General features: G+C 34.6%; 1 protein-coding gene and 1 pseudogene across 2 annotated transcripts in view; both read right to left on the minus strand.

The window, feature by feature from the left end:
- GRM1 (glutamate receptor, metabotropic 1) overlaps nucleotides 1–16,800 on the minus strand; it is a 485,478-nt gene that overhangs the window by 286,668 nt on the left and 182,010 nt on the right. The gene's annotated exons all lie outside the window — the stretch shown is intronic.
- On the minus strand, nucleotides 10,612–11,397 carry LOC105524256 (annotated as a pseudogene).

Here is a 16,800-nt window from a genome sequence, read left to right on the forward strand (position 1 = left end):
AGTAAAAAAAAAAAACGACAACAATAACTTGTATTCAAATCTGCAATGATAGAGATAGCACTCCATTTTTCCAATCTAAGAAGTTCTTTCTGAGAATGTACTATATATGAATAATATAACATTTTAAGGCAAATTTATGTACAGTTTGCAAAGTACTTTATTTAAAGAACATCAGGAAAGGGCAAGTAATTGTTGTCATTAGAATTTTGCCTGTTCTCTTAATAGACATGCAAATGAATGATTTTTGAAGTATATTTCCAATTCAGATAACACTGCATGTACAGCTGTAACTGACTTGGGGAGAACTGAGGGATGAAATTAGCTAATTTCTTGCAATCAAGTCAAATTCAAAAAAGAAAATGTTTCATCCACCTGTCGTTCACAAATTCTACTAAAAATAACACTAGACAATGTATTTCAAAGAGAAACAATTTGCTAGAGGAAGAAACAAACTACTAATCAAGCTTCTTGTCTTTCCTGTTTATTAATGAAATAAATCTGTTTGCAGACCCTGTGTTGTAAGAGCTTACAGTTCACCATAAAATAATTTTTAAGCTATATTCTATGTAAATGAGATGTGGATGGAAAGGTTAACAAAATAGGCCAATAATTTTCATGTTATGTCCAATCCATTTCCTTTACTTTCAGTAAAATAAGAACTTCTTAGGTAAGCTGTGAAAATGTTTGACATAACTTTTCACAACTTTTTTATTAATAAAATAACTACCCTTTCTCAATTGCTTTTCCTTTTTAATGAACTCTTACTTTATATCCCTAAAATTCCACTGCTGTGTGTTCCAAGAATAATCTTTTGTATGCTCTTATTAACTTATTGTTTTCATCCTGCTTATAATTAATAGCTCTTAGTGAAAAATGATTACAAATAGATTTTAATTGTCAATCATTCTGATCCCATATTTATTCACCTCTCTTTCTCACCTGGTAATAGACTCAGGCACTTAGTCCTTAGTACATTGACAAATGATAAGGAGACAAAAGTACCCTACTTGCTGGTTATTTGAAAAAAAGGAGAAATTGACAGTTTGAGCTATAATAATATTTTGAATCAACCTAGGAATTTCTAACATTATGCCATAATTGATAATTCAACTCTCTATCAATATTTTCCTTCTGAAGTCATTCAACAAAATATATTAAGTGACTATTATATATCAAGTGCTGTGGGTATATTCAAAATACAAGAGTAATCATGGCAGAGTGAACTTATATTCAATACAATAAAGAGTTAAGGACCTTGATCTTGTTTTTGAAATGTTCTTTTCTCACTTGAAAATTGAAAGTTATTTTGAGTTTTCTTCCTAATCTTGAATATGTTCATATCCTAGGATGGTAACATAAGACATATTTTATTTACTGAACTGAAGTTATCACAGAGACTTCATTATTCAGTGCCTCAAACACTTCATTTCTCACCATTAGTCTTTGGAGAACTCGTGGATTTTTGTTGTATTTTTTTTTTTAAAGGTGGCAAGTTATGTGTGAACATTTCAAGTTTCCTATCCTCTTTCTAAGTCCATTTTGTATTCACAGCAATCTCTTGCTGAAGTGCATGTTATTCATGGGCACTGCACATCTATTTATGTACCTGAGGTGTGTTATTGCCAATTATCCTCAGTTGATGGGCAGTGAAAATAGTGTCATCCCTTCTTTGGCACAAATGCTCCTCAGCAGAATTTCTATTATAATTATATGTTTCATAATCCTATGGGTTTTAAGTATGTTATCACATTGATGTTATTTCTAGTTATACTAAGATTATATCTCCTGCCGTTATACCTAGAGCTAACAAGCAAGGTCCACTTTTAAAAATATTCGCCGTGAGTTCTTATTCAAGAGTCAACTTTGCTTAAAGTTACATATTAGAGAAGCATTATTTTATTAGATCATTTTAAACCTAAAGTGCAGTGTGTTAAAAGAAAAACCAGGCTGTGGGTTAGAAAGAGTAAACCATGAGAAGCTAATGAAAATCCTGTGAAGAAAACCAATTTTAATAAAGTTTAAGTTCACGACATCTGGTTGTCATAGTCCCTTTGGATTTAGAAAAAAAGAAAAAACAAAAAAGAAAAATGATCAAGGTTGCAAAACCTATAAGACAAGGAGAAGAAAAGATTTAGTTCTTTCTTAAATAGAATAATCAGGAAAAGGAATTTCATCAACTATCACTCCACACAATATATATTTCACATTTATTCCTCCAAGAGCTCTAACTTGCTTTGTGTGTAAAGATGAGAAAAAAGTTCTTCTGCTTTTAAAAGAGATAATCCTCTAAGTATAACCTTATTATATAAGAATCAGCTAAGATAACTTTTCCTCTGGCATAATCAATAGAAATAAACCAGTATCTTAGTTTTACTTCATATTGTCAATGAAAATAAACTACCCTTAGTTGGAAAATCTGGTACCTAACACTAACAGCAATAAAATCTAGCAAATTTCTCATATGATTTGGTCTATAATATTAAATAAAAGTTAATATCTGCATAAAATAAACTTAAAGTTAAGAAATGACAGAAAAATACAGATAATTTTTTAAGAAGAGGTCTTTTTTGTTTGTTGGTTGGTTGGTTGGTTGGTTGGTTGGTTGGTTGGTTTCTTTGTCTGCTTTTTGGTGAGTTGGGGTTTTGCTCTGTCACCCAGGTGATCGCGGCTCACTGCAGTCTTGACCTCCAGGGCTCAAGCGAATCTCCCACCTCGGCCTCCCTAGTAACTGGAGCCACAGCTGAACACCACCATACTCCAGCTAATGCTTTTCTTACTTTTTTTTTTTTTCGTGGAGACAAAGTATCCCTCTGTTGCCCAGGCTGGTCTTAAACTCCTGGACTCAAGCAATTCTCCTGCCTTGGCCTCCCAAAGTGCTGGGATAAGAAGAGTTTTCAAACTCTTAAAAGATGAAGGAATAAAGAACAAAAAAATTTTAAGGGTTCTGAGTTCTAAATCTGGGCATGCTACTGACTCTACAATTTAAACAACAGGTACCTTGTCCTTTAATTTTCTCTCATATAAATGTATGAGCAGAAAGTTCAATTAATTGACCCTACACTGATACCCACACATTCCTTCTCCAAAGACTTAGCTGGCTGGGGTCATAAGGTCATCTCTCTGCAAGCTCAAAGTCAAGATAAAGCAAAACTTTATCTTCTCCAGTGGGGACATGGCATTTTAGGCAGTGGGATCTGAAATGAATCTTGCTGTTTTAGGTCTGGACTGCACTAGTCAGTGTTAGTCCTGAGAACACATGTAGACATGAGAGTGTTGATTTATTTTCTTCAATATACCCTTTTCTCCCGATTTGTATATTTGAGATTCTCCAGTGGTTTATAGTCCAGTACTCTATTTCCTATCTGAAAATGGATTACTTCCAAGACAAAAAATCCGTATGTCTGGGTTCTGACCACTGTCTATATCTCACAGGATTCTCTTCCAAGGCATTAAAATCAATTCCCATTCTTATACCACCAACCCAGATTAGAGGTCTTGTTGTGGGTAGATTAACATCTTTGCATTAAATCACAGGGATGTTCCTAACCCAGCTTCACCTTAAAAGTACCAGCCAGTGGGTGATATACATAATGAACAGTACACAAGTTGGTCTAGGGTAGATAGTACCAAACATGAATATATAAGCATAGACATTTGGTATCCAAATAATAATGGCTTCTAAATGAGAATTTTTTTTAAATACACAAAAATTAGATGCTCAACGTCAACAACAGCAGGGATAAGTCATGTTGATAGGAGTTGAGCATCCTTAATCCAAAATCCAAAATATTCCAAAACCTAAAACTTGTTGAGCACAGAAGACATGAGATAGTGACACCTTTGCTTTCTGATAGTTCAATGTGCACAAACTTTGTTTCATGCACAAAATTATTTAAAACATTGTATGAAATTATCTTCAGGCTATGTATATAAGGTGTATATGAAACACAAATTAATTTCCATGTTTAGACTTGGGTCCCAACACCAAGATATTTCATTGTGTTTAGAAAAAATATTCCCAAATCAAAAAGACATCCAAAATCCCAAAGCATTTCAGCTAAGGGTTACTCAACCTATATAATATGCTGAAAATGGCACTTCACTTCTGTGGTCTTAATTCCCCAAATCCATAACATCAGTCTACTAATGAGAAAAACATTACACAAGTCCTAGATGAGAGACATTCTACAAACTACCAGACCAGTACTCCTCAGAACTGTTGAGGTCATCAAAGCAAGGAAAGTCTGAGAAACTGTCATACCTGAAAGGAGTCTAAGAAGACATGACAACTAAAGAGAATGTGGTATTCTGAAACGGAAAATGGACATTAAGTAAAAACTACGATGTAAAACATATACATTTGTTATAATGCAGTATCAACAATGACTCATTAATTGTAACAAATTTTGTCAGTAGAGTACTAACAAAATATGTTACTGAAGCTTACTAAGGGAAATTGAGTGCTGAATATAGGGGAACTTTCTTGACTATCTTAGTGGCTTTTCTGTAGATGTAAGAATAGTAAAATTCATCTAAAAAGTAAAATTTATCAAATTAATACACAGAATAAAGAGTTCTGTAGGCCTGTTATAAAAAATAATCTCTACAGACCTATGATGAGCAAGTGCTTATATGACTATGAGATTGCGATCTTTCACAGTCATTTTTCTTGGCTACAATTTTAAAATGCATTTTTCAAGGCAGAGACAAGAAATGATCAAACTCAAATTGCAAAAAATGTATTTAATGAGAGCAACAGCAAAAGAAAAAAATTCAGTGAAGGCAGAGATGCCATTTAAATAATGATAACTGAGAAAGGAATACAATTCATTTTTTTTTTTGAAACAGTACTTATAAGTTATCCAGGTTCAAAAAGTTGCAAATATGTGAATATCAGATTTTAGTGTGATATAAAAGCTCTGAAACTGAGTGCCAGGAATTTAAGAACATTAAGAGCATAAAAATACATACATTAAGCCATATAAAAAATCAAAGAGAGCCAAATTAAAACAAACGCACCTAGAGGAAAGAAGTGAAACTTAACTTGTACAAACTATTTTCAGAACACATCTAGCAGAAAGAGAATGAAGATAATCTAAAATTTTTAACTCAGCCTATTCTATTCTATTCTAGACTGCTATGAGTTGTCAGAGGAAGTCACTGTGGGAATACATGTCAGTTCTTGTTATTCCGCTGGGTTGAGATTAGGAAATCATATATTGAAACAATGGACTAAAGGTCAGACATAGAGGGCTCCCTTACTTAACTTTGCTGCTTCTTTTCCTGGTCTTCTGTTAGGAAAATGAGATACAAACTTGAAGCCAAATACTTAACACTTAAAGAAGAAAAGAAAGCTCAGGCTGAGTCTCTGAGTCTATTTAGTAATATAAGGCTAAAATGTGTAGCTAATATATATTGGTCTAATGGCATGGAGGGGAATTCTGTTAAACATTTAAATTCCATTTTCTTCATAAAGGTCACAATAGCCCTAATATGGTCGATGTTAATATTGGTATCACTTTATAGAAAGATTAAGTAACTTACTCAAGTTCTCTTAGTAATGAATGGGGAATCTGGAGTTAGAATGCAGGTATTTCTATTATGGATGCTAGTTAAAAATTATTCTATGAGTAATTATCTGATGTAATTTATTGGTTATTTAGAGAACTAACCTAGTTAAAAGATCTAATCCTCTTCTAAGAACTTATTGAATCAACTAATTATTTTGGTATAGAATAGTACAACTTCATTGTTGCTTAGAAAATATACAATATTTAATTTATCTTGAAGGAAAACTTACAGACTTCCTTTTTACTTTCCAATATTTTTGAGCTGTTGATTCTACAGGAGATAGAGCCAAGTGAACTAAACCAAAATTTTAGTATGTTAAGATCTCTGAGTCTTTATTACTGATTTCCTTACCTCAATTGACCAGAGAAGCTCACAGGGAGACATTCAAATTATAGCTATTCACTTTAATCCTCAAAAAGAGGTAAGATTATTAAGCCAACAATTCTAAAACAGCAGTTACAACACATCATGACTTAAAGTCAAGCACACCAATAAATTTCCTAATTTATTAATCCCTTCCAGTTCCTAATAGGTGTTTCAAAACTTCTGCTTGACTATTGCCAGTTAAAGGATCCTTGCTGACACCTAGAGAAATCTATTTTATTGTTGAATATTCACAATTGTCAACGTTCACTGAGAATTAAGGCGGGCGGATCACAAAGTCAGGAGATCGAGACCATGGTGAAACCCCGTCTCTACTAAAAATAAAACAATTAACCGGGCCCGGTGGTGGGCGCCTGTAGTCTCAGCTACACAGGAGGCTGAGGCAGGAGAATGGCGTGAACCCGGGAGGTGGAGCTTGCAGTTAGAGGAGATCGCACCACTGCACTCCAGCCTAGGGAACAAAGCGAGACTCCATCTCAAAAAAAAAAAAAAAAAAATGAATTGAATACCCATGAAGCCTAAAGCACTGTTGAAAGGGTGCTAGAGTTTCAAAAGCTAGCTAAACAAAACCGTGCCCTTATTATAATTATATTTGATTATTTAGTCTTCAGAATGACTTAGGAGATAGTTACTATATTTAGTGAATTTTTGTCTCTCCGTTAAAGTGGGGAAACAGGGTTAGAGGTTTCCCCAAAACCACAATGTCTATTTTAACATATAGGTTCAGACAACCCAAGTATTATTGTAAGCTCTGTGAAATACAACCAATATATTTTTATAACCTAAGGTAACCCCTACCCTATCATCGATAGGGAAGATGGTGGGCCTTTCTCATCTAGCTACTAAGGTATAGCATATACATCTTTTTTTTCCTTACCATATGAATTGTGCATGAAGACTTGAAAACTCCAGTTTGTGGCTTTAAAAAGAAAAACTTCCAATGACCCTGAAGAGGATATTTTGGATTTATGAGATGGATTCTGCATTTGTATTTATGTGTATTGTATTGTTTTATTTTTACTATTTACCATTTTGAAGGAAAACCTAGAAAATCAAACCAACTTCTATAAAGTAAAATGCTCCTGGTTTTCATATACTGCTCCTCAAAGTCAAATGGAAAATACAATAAACTCAGCAAGGAAACACCATCTGTATAGACATGTCCAGACAACTGGTGAGAGGCTTTACCTAAAGCTTTTAAAATAGATGACATTTAAGGAAAGTAGAGGTTGTAACAAGTATCTATTACAAGTCTCAGAAAACTCAAGTGATAACGCTAGCACAGGTGACGTATGTCCTCCAATGGTGTCATTGAAAAATTTTCATTCTGATTTCTGCTTTAACCTCATTAGCATAATAGCTTTAAAAGCAAGACTATAAAATGACTAACAGCCAGACATATTTAATCAGAAAAAGTGATTTCCAAATGCAAATACTATGGGTCTGTTTTTACCACCATAATAGGCAGCCTCTAAGACGATCCTGCCTCCTTGTGTTCATTCCCTGGTACATTACCCTCCCCTTGAATTGCTGGACCTAGTGACTTACTTCTAATGAATAGAATATGGCAAAAGTAACAGTATATCACTTCCACAATTAGTTACCAAAAGACTATGACTTCCTCCCCTCTCTCTCTTGATCTCTCTATCTGCCCCCGACTTCAGGGAAGCCAGATCTCACCTGAGCTGGCCCCACACAGAGGCCCACATGGCAAGAAACTGATAGCTCCAACAAATAGCCAGCAAGAATCTGAGCCATGGCAACGGCAAAGTGAATGAGTTTGGAAGCAGGTTTTCCCCAAATTGAACCTTGAGATAATGAGATTTTGGATGGATGAAAATCATTTGCATTTCACAAGTCTTTCTCTACAGAAAGTCAGCCTCAGCCAAGACTTTCCTTTCTTTAAAGAAAATTCAAGGCACAAAGCCTTGGGGATTCAAGTGTAAACATTCCTAATCTAACAACCCAAAACACAGTTAATAAGCTCTTGTTTATCTTTTGGAAATTATAAGTTTAATTAAGTGATTATATAACAACATAACATTTTCCCATAGTATGCAGTGACCAAAATCAGTACATTGGTATAATAATTTTCGATATTCTACTTTGGCAAAATATGTCAGCAAACTACACACAGTATACCTCTTTACTGACATAATTTTTGCAATTCCAGCTCCTTTGCATTTATCTAGGTTTGCAATCCCCACAGGCATGGACTAGAGTAAAATTTAATAACTATATAATATGCTATATTTGATGAACAAAGAGAAAAAATAATATTCATATTTCTCTATTAGGAATGCTAAATCCAGAAGCCCATAAAGTCATATCCAGTAGTTATTGTGTAGTGTTTCCACACATCCCTGAAGCTGTGTCTACCTTTTGGGGAAAAAAAAAATGCCTATGGCAATTTCTGGGGAATATACCTGTGCAGGGAAAATTTAACACTAGGAAAAAAAAGTATAAAAATTTCTCAAACTGAATTTTAAGGACATGTTTTTTTCAACTTTCAATGTTGTCTTAAAAATGCATAGAAACATCTTATCTCTAAGAGATAAGATGTCAGATAAGTAAGGATCCATATTCTCCCAAATACGTGAACACACCTGACATAGACATAACTGAAACTACAACTCTGAGTAAGAACCTCAGGGAAGGGCCAGGCGTGGTGGCTCACACCTGTAATCCCACTTTTTGGGAGGCAGAGGCGGGCAGATCACAAGGTCAGGAGTTTGAGACAAGTCTGGCCAATATAGTGAAACCCCATCTCTACTAAAGATACAAAAAATTAGCCAGGTGTGATGGCGGGTGCCTGTAATCCCAGCTACTTGGGAGGCTGAGGCAGGAGAATCACTTGAACCAAGGAGGCCGAAGTTGCAGTGAGCCAAGATTGCGCCATTGCACTCCAGCCTGGGCAACAGGGCGAGACTCTGTCTCAAAAAAAAAAAAAGGACCTCAGGAAAAAAAAATTATTCTGTGCAATTTTCAACCATTTGACAAAATTTTTTTTATTGTCTAGAATGATTCAGGCAGTGGCTCTTAATTATTTTACTATTCTTCAAAATTACTTTATTCACAAAAAGGGATATGATAGGATTGCAAGAATCAAGAGTTTTCTCTTTTTATTTTTATATTTATTTATTTATTTATTTGAGACAGAGTTTCACTCTTGTTGCCCAGGCTAAGTGGAATGGTGCAATCTCAGCTCACTGCAACCTCTGCCTCCCGGGTTCAAGCGATTCTCCTGCCTCAGCCCCCTGAGTAGCTGGGATTACAGGCATGCACCACCATGCCCAACTAATTTTTGTATTTTTAGTAGAGACGGGGTTTCTCCATGTTGGTCAGGCTGGTCTTAAACTCCTGACTTCAGGTGATCTGCCCACCTTGGCCTCCCAAAGTGCTGGGATTACAAGCATGAATCACCGCGTCAGGCCAAAAATCTAGTTTTCTAGTCAAAGAACTTGCAAATGCAGCACACCTGTTTCTGAATCCATTTATTACCAAAATCCATCCAAACTTTTACCCAACCATTAATTCGCTCACTGTCCTGGGTCAGAGGAAAAAATGTCGCCTCTTTTTCCAAAATCCAGCCTATGTATTTATTTATGATCCTATCTCCCTGATCAACTTATCAGTTAGTGTTTCCAGTTACTCTTCCAAAACTTACCTCTTTCTGTGAAAAGTATAAAGTGTTACACATTTTTCAATTTTTTAAATTCAAGTAACATTAAATATGAAAAAACAAATTCTAGGACTATAAAAAATACTGTTTTAATTTCAAACCACTAACCTACCTCTAAGACTCATATGTTGTCTTGTGAAAATATACCCTCATCCCAACCCCACATTGAATATCACTGTGCTAAGACCTTTCTTGGCTATCCCCCACCTCATATAGCTTTAAGATTCTTACTCTCTATCAAATTTTTCCCTCAATGTACCAATCTCTTAAGGCTCCCTCACTCCTCTACCAAATATTTCCTAGATACTGCTTTTCCACAGACTCTAATACCTGTCCTCTCTTTGACCTTCCACTCAAAATAATAGCCAGCCAAAGATGTCCATGCTCAAATCTCTGGAACCAGTGAATACATTAGGAAAAGAGAAATAAAGATGGTAGATAAAATAGAGGCTTCTATTCACCTGGTCTGAAATTATGGAGAATGTTCTGAGTTATCCAGGTGTGCCCAATGTATATACAATGATCATTAACAGTAGCAGAGGGAAATAGAAGAGAGAACAAGGGAGATGGTAGTGTGAGGAAAACTCAGCCCAATGCTACTGGCTTGAAAATAGAGGAAGAAGGCTGTGATCCAAGGAATGTAGAAAAGGCATGCCAATATCTTAATTTTAGCCCAGTAACACTCATTTCAAACTTCTGACATCCAGAGCTTTTTTTTTTTTCTGAGTAAAGAATATCTTTAATAGTGACTGGAAGGAGAAGTAATATCTACTGTCTCTTCTGCCACCATCAAGCTCATGGTAGGAGCATATTAACTTATACCAACAGAGGCTTCTAAAAGCCATTTGGATTTGCCACAGCACGGAGGAAGGCATGGGAAAAGAAGAGGCAGGACTCTATGCCTTATGATGGAGTATAGAGGCTGGTGGCTGGAAAAAAAAAAAACAAGAACAATAGAAATGAGGCCATCCTCCTTATAATGCCATGCCAAGCAGAAGACCTCTGAAAATTCCCCCAGTCATTAGAACACTTTTCTTCACAAATGATACCACCTCCTCAGCTTTGCTCTTGACCTCAGTAGGTATCTGATTGTTCTTATGGATCTTCATCTCTTTGGCTTTCTTCATGTCCTCCTCCAGTTGTTGCCAGTCATCTTTGATGCACTCAGTATGACTTGCAAGCCAAAGGAGAAAAAGTTCACCCCCCACAGCTGTTGCAGCCAATTTTCAACCTTTTGGAATATGAAACTCATACACCATCCAGTGAAGCTTCCAATTAACAACTGGGTTGCCACGGGATACTTTTTAGCCATAGATTCAGATTCCTGTCCAAACAGCTTACCCCCATGGCTGATTTTGAGCAAATTCTGCAAGATCCAGTGGCTCAAAACTTCCCTCAAAGTGTCCTTGACTGGACATGGCCATTTCAGCCAGCTCATCTCCCAGACACACATGCAGAGGATCCATGCTGTAGGATGCAGAGTGGTGTGCAGTTGCCATGCCAGGTGGCTTTTGGCATGTGAGGGCCCAGAACTCAATATTAAAATTTTGTATTTTTAAGTCATTAACCTTGTGGTAATATGTTATAGTAGAAAATAGAAAATGAATACATACATCCTCTGCAACCTTCATTATTGTATCCAATTTACACAGGAGAGTACTCTTGAGTTAGACAAATTTTTATTTGAATATCTATGCTGTAGTGACTAGGTAAGTGGCTCCAGAAAAGTCATCAAACCTCTTTGAGCCATAGTCTTCTCATATATAAAATGCCCCTAGTACATAGTACAAATTCAAAAAAGATTATTTCAAGTGATTTCACACTGCAAAAAAAGACTTCAATAAAATAGTCTACCCAAGATAAAAAATATAAAAAATAACAAAAGCAAGCCCCAGAAAAGAGGAATAGAATTAGTATCTGGAATTGTTACAACATATTACCAAAAATTTCCAGTTTATAACAAAAAAATGAGATATTTTTTAAAAAGGGTGACTCACATACATGCAAAAAAAAAAAAGCAGGCAACAAAAACTGCCCGTGAGATGGACCAGATGTCAGCTATAACAAAGTTTTAAAAGTATCTATTATAAATATATTCAAAGAACTAAGGAAACTATGCTTAAAGAAGTAAAAAAGGATATAATGACAATGTCTAATTAAATAGAGACGATCATAAGTTATTAAAAAAACAAGAACCAAAATTAATTCTGGAGTTGAAAAGATAAACAAAATGAACAGTTTACTAGAAGGGCCCAACTGTAGGTTTGAACTGGCAGAAGAAATACTAAGTGAATCAATGACGACTACCAAACCCAAAGAACAGAGAGAAAATAGAACAACAATAAAAACAAAAGTGAGCAGAGCCTCAGAGAAATGTGAGATACCTTTAAATGAGTGTACCAACATACATATAAAAAGGGTACCAGAAAAAAGTGGAGAAAGATGAAGGAGAAAAAAAATATATTTAAAGCAATAATGGTTGAAAACTTTTCAAATTTGCTGAAAAACTTTTATCTACATATGCAAGAATGAACTCCAAGTAAGATAAACACAAAAAGATTAAGGCTCAGCATAGTAAAACTGATTACATTGGAATAAAGAGAAAAATCTTGAAAATAGCAAGTGAAAAACCGCGGATCACATAAAAAGAAAACCACAATAAGATACAGAAGTAATCCCTTATGAAAAACAAAAGAGGCCAAAAAACAGTTGAATGACATATTCAACATGCTGGAGGGAAAAATAGTTGTTAGCCAGGAATATTATGTCCAGCAAAAATATTTTTCAAAATTAAAGGCAAAATAAAGATATTCTCAGATAAACAAACATTAGAGAAAGGCAAATCAAAACCACATGAGATATCATTTTATGCTCACTGAGATAGCTATATAAAAAGGACAACAATGATAACAAGCCTTGGTTAGTATGTGGAAGCTTCATACATTGCTAGTAGGAATGTGAAATGGTGGCCTCCTGCCTTCAACAACTAGAACACAAAATAAAATATATGAATCAACTGTTATCAGACATTGTATAAATGTCAATATAGGACTATCATATTCCAGAAAATTAAAATCAAAGAGATGAACCAAATTGCCCATGTTACTGTCTGGTGGTAGTCTCTAGGCTGCAGAACAGGGAGGGGGAAATTCAGCAGAGAACAAGAAAACAGGGATCAGAGTTTGGGAAAGTTGAAGCAGGTAGACTTACTGGGACAGAGCACTGAAAAGGAGAAAAGTGGGTTGAGAAATAAATCTGTGGAGGGATTCCCTCCAGTCTTTAGCTAAGTTCTGATGTGCACATATCTGAGAAGAAAATATCTAAGGCTGGAGAAAGACTCACTGGAAAACATAGAATAAACAAATCCCGGAACTTACACAACACAGAGAACAGCACATACCCCATAAACTGTAGTGGAAAGCCTGCCTGGCAAGACAGTGAAGGACATTAAAACAACTACTCTAAATATGTTTTTGTATATCCCAGAAGAATGCTCATGTTAAGAAAAGAAACAGAAAGTAAACAAAATATTCAGGTATAACTTCTAGATGAAAAATACGATACCTGAAATTTTAAAATTACATGATGGGATTAACAGCAGATTAGATGTTGCAAAACAAAAGATCAGTGTACTCAAAGTTACAGCAATAGAAACTGTTGAAAATGAAAAAGAGAAAAAAGTGGAAAATAAGTAAACAGATAAATTTTCTATGTAAAAATATCAAGAGATCAAACACATATAAATGGAATTTCAGCTACAAAGAATATAACAGCAAAGGCAAAAATAATATTTGACATTTTTCCAAATTTGATCACACTTAACCAAAACATTCAAGAAGTCCCAAGTCCCATAAATATTATAAAACTACATCAAGGCTTATCATAATAAAATGACTCGATACTAGTGATAAGGAAACATGCTTAAGAGCATTCAATGATAATACATATTAGAGAAACAAAGGTAAAAAGAAGTACAGCAGATTTCTCATCAGAAACCATGCAAGTCAAAGTATAATTAAGTAATATCTCCAAAGTATTGAGAGTAAAAATCAACTATCAACCTAGAATTCTATACTAGGGATTTTTTATTCAGTAAGACAAAATTAAAACATTTGAAGGCAAAACAAAAAGTAGAAGAAAATGTGTCTCAGTAGATAAGCCCCACAAGTGTTGTTAAATGAAATTCTTTAGGCAGAAGAAAAAATACAGATGAAAATATGGATTAATACAAAGGAATGAAGAAGGCCATAAATAGTTTTTATATTGGTAAATATAGAAGTTAATTTTTCTCATTTTATTTCTTGAAAGATAATCCACTAAGCAAAAATAACGACGTATTTTGAGTTTAAGAATAGATATAGAAATAAAATATATGATAACAATAGAACCAAAAGTGAGGGAGAAATAGAAATTTACTACCATAAACTTCTTACATCATATGTGATGCAGTATAATATTCTTGGGAAGTGAGCAATAACAATGTAAAGAAGTATATTTTAAACCCTAGATTCATAAAATAATTGTCATAGCTAGTAAGCCAAAAATAGAGATTAAATGGAATGCTAAAAATTCAATTAATCTAAAATAAGAATAAACGCACACATGTTATATTATATTTAACAAAATAACAAGTTAATTTAGTGAAGAAATAATATTTTCTTTCAGTAAAATGTTCTCAAATGACTGGGATATTCTTATATAAAAAGAACATTCACCCTTATGTCAAAACATATACAAAAATTAGGTCCAAATGAGTCATATATCTAATATGGGGCAAAAACTATAAAACTTTTAGAAAAATGTTTGTGACCATGGAGGAGGTAAAATATTTTTGATAGAACACAAAGAGTATAAACCATAAAAGAAGAAATTATTAACTGCACTGTTAAAATTCAAAATGTTTCATCTTCCACAGACATTTAGCAGAATTGAAATTTCAGATACATATTGAGAGAAAATATTTATTATACATATATATGATAAATCACTTGTGTCCAGAAGTTATAAATAACTTTTATGACTCTGTAATGAGAAGATAAACAACCTGAAATCCAAATGGACATAGATGTGTAAGATATTTCACCAAAAAAGACACTAAAATGTCAGATAAGTACATTAAAATGTTCAACATTATTAGTCATTAGGAAAATGCAAATTAAAACCACAAAGAGTTGCCATGATACACCCACTGGAATAGCTAAAAGTGAAAAGACTGACAATACTATTTTGGTGAAGATGTGGAGGAATTAGAACTCTCATACATTGTTGGTGGAACTGCAAAATTGTACAGCCACTTTGGAAAATAGTCAATTTCTTATACAGTAATTGACAAGGGCAAACATACACTTATGACCCATAATCTCACCTCTAGATAGTTCCTAAAGAGAATTGAAAATACATGTCCACACAAAGACCTGTACAAGAATGTTCACAGCAGTATTATTCAAAATAGTTACAAACTAGAAACAGTCCAAATGTCTATCAATAGGTAAGTGGATAAGCAAGTTCAGATATATCTACGTCATGGAATACTACTCAAGTAATAAAGAGGAAATTAGTAATATGCCCAACAACATAAGGGAATCTCAAAAGCACTTTGCCAATTGAAAGAAATCAGACACAAGAGATTACATTCTGTATGATTCCTTCTATATGAAATTCTAGAAAAAGTCAAAGTGTAATGCCATGGTTGCCTATTTCCAGGGGTTGCAGAGGAGAGACTGCAAAGGGGCACTAAGGGGCATTAAGGGGCATTTAGAAACAATGTGCAAGTGTTCCACAACATGATTGCCTCGGTGCTTAAGGCAAAGCATGATTGCTTTGGTGCTTATGTCACTGTATAGAGTTATCAAAATGCATCAAATAAACATATAAAATTGGTGAATTTAATAAAGCTAATTTAAAGACCACAGATAAATTCCTAAGTCCTTTCCCCAGCATATTAAACTGGAATCTGAAGAACGTGGAGCTCAAAGGCTAAAGTTTTTAAAATCTCCCCAGTTTTATGATATGGACAGATAAGTGGCTATGGAGAGGGTCTAACTTCAGGAACAACTCAATCATCAGACCCCATTCTGTTAATTAGCAAGAGTAGTTCATTGGTAGGCACCAGGCAACTCTAGACTTGGAGATGGCTAAGGCTGACCTTGAGTTATGCTTAAATGCTCCTACTTTGCATTTTGATTAATCAGAAAACTGGAACATGACTATGTTTTCAGAGGGCAGGTCAATAGGCCAATTTGGGCAGCAGGAGAAGACACCAATACAGGAAATAAACAGAACTTCTAATAGTTTTGTACTGCTCCTACTACTATTAACTAATCTCAAATGTATCTGTAGTTTAAGACAAAAACCTTGAAGGCAAGTAAATTTCAAGAAATAAAAAAACAGAGTTGAATTGGTAGAGTCACAGGCAATAGAGTTAAACTTTCATTTTGTCTTCCCTTTCAAATATGCCCTATAAGCAGTTCATTCATAGCGAATGCCACATGAGTGCAAATCCCTGATCTAGGCATCATAAGGTAGTGGTTCTGAAAGCTAACTCATCAGAGGGGGGAAGAAAAGAAAGAAGATCCAAAGTCCTGATGAAGAAATTGTACTGACGGTCTAAGGTGAGATCAAGGAATCTATTTTTAAGTGTGTCTGCTGATTTTGATTTAAACCCAGGTAAGAACTGCCACAGGTGCTACAAAAGCATATTAAGATAAATTCCATATTGTCTATGATCAGCGTCAAAGACAAAATGAACTGAATCATAATGACATCCTTTTCCATCTATTCAAGTTGGGTAGTGCCATACAGATGCAGACAGCACCAGATATCCTTTTCCTCAATGTTTTAATACCCTAAAGGCAGGTAAAGACCATGAAAGTGGAATCTTTCATGTTTCAGATGTCCAGTATCTGAAACATGAGACTATAGGTGTTAGAATATAGGAAGGGTTTATAATTACCAACTTTTAGGTAAATCAGTCACCTCGGTTACTATGAAAATCCTGCGCAATTTTGTGCCAGAGATCTATACTCACAATAACTGTTGATATATTACAAATAATATTTATTCTCCAGAGTATTCTTTTTTTTTTTTTATTATACTTTAAGTTCTAGGGTACATGTGCATAACGTGCAGGTTTGTTACATATGTATACTTGTGCAATGTTGGTG

This window comes from Colobus angolensis, unplaced genomic scaffold, assembly GCF_000951035.1.
Source record: "Colobus angolensis palliatus isolate OR3802 unplaced genomic scaffold, Cang.pa_1.0 Scaffold493, whole genome shotgun sequence".
Lineage (NCBI taxonomy): Eukaryota > Metazoa > Chordata > Mammalia > Primates > Cercopithecidae > Colobus > Colobus angolensis.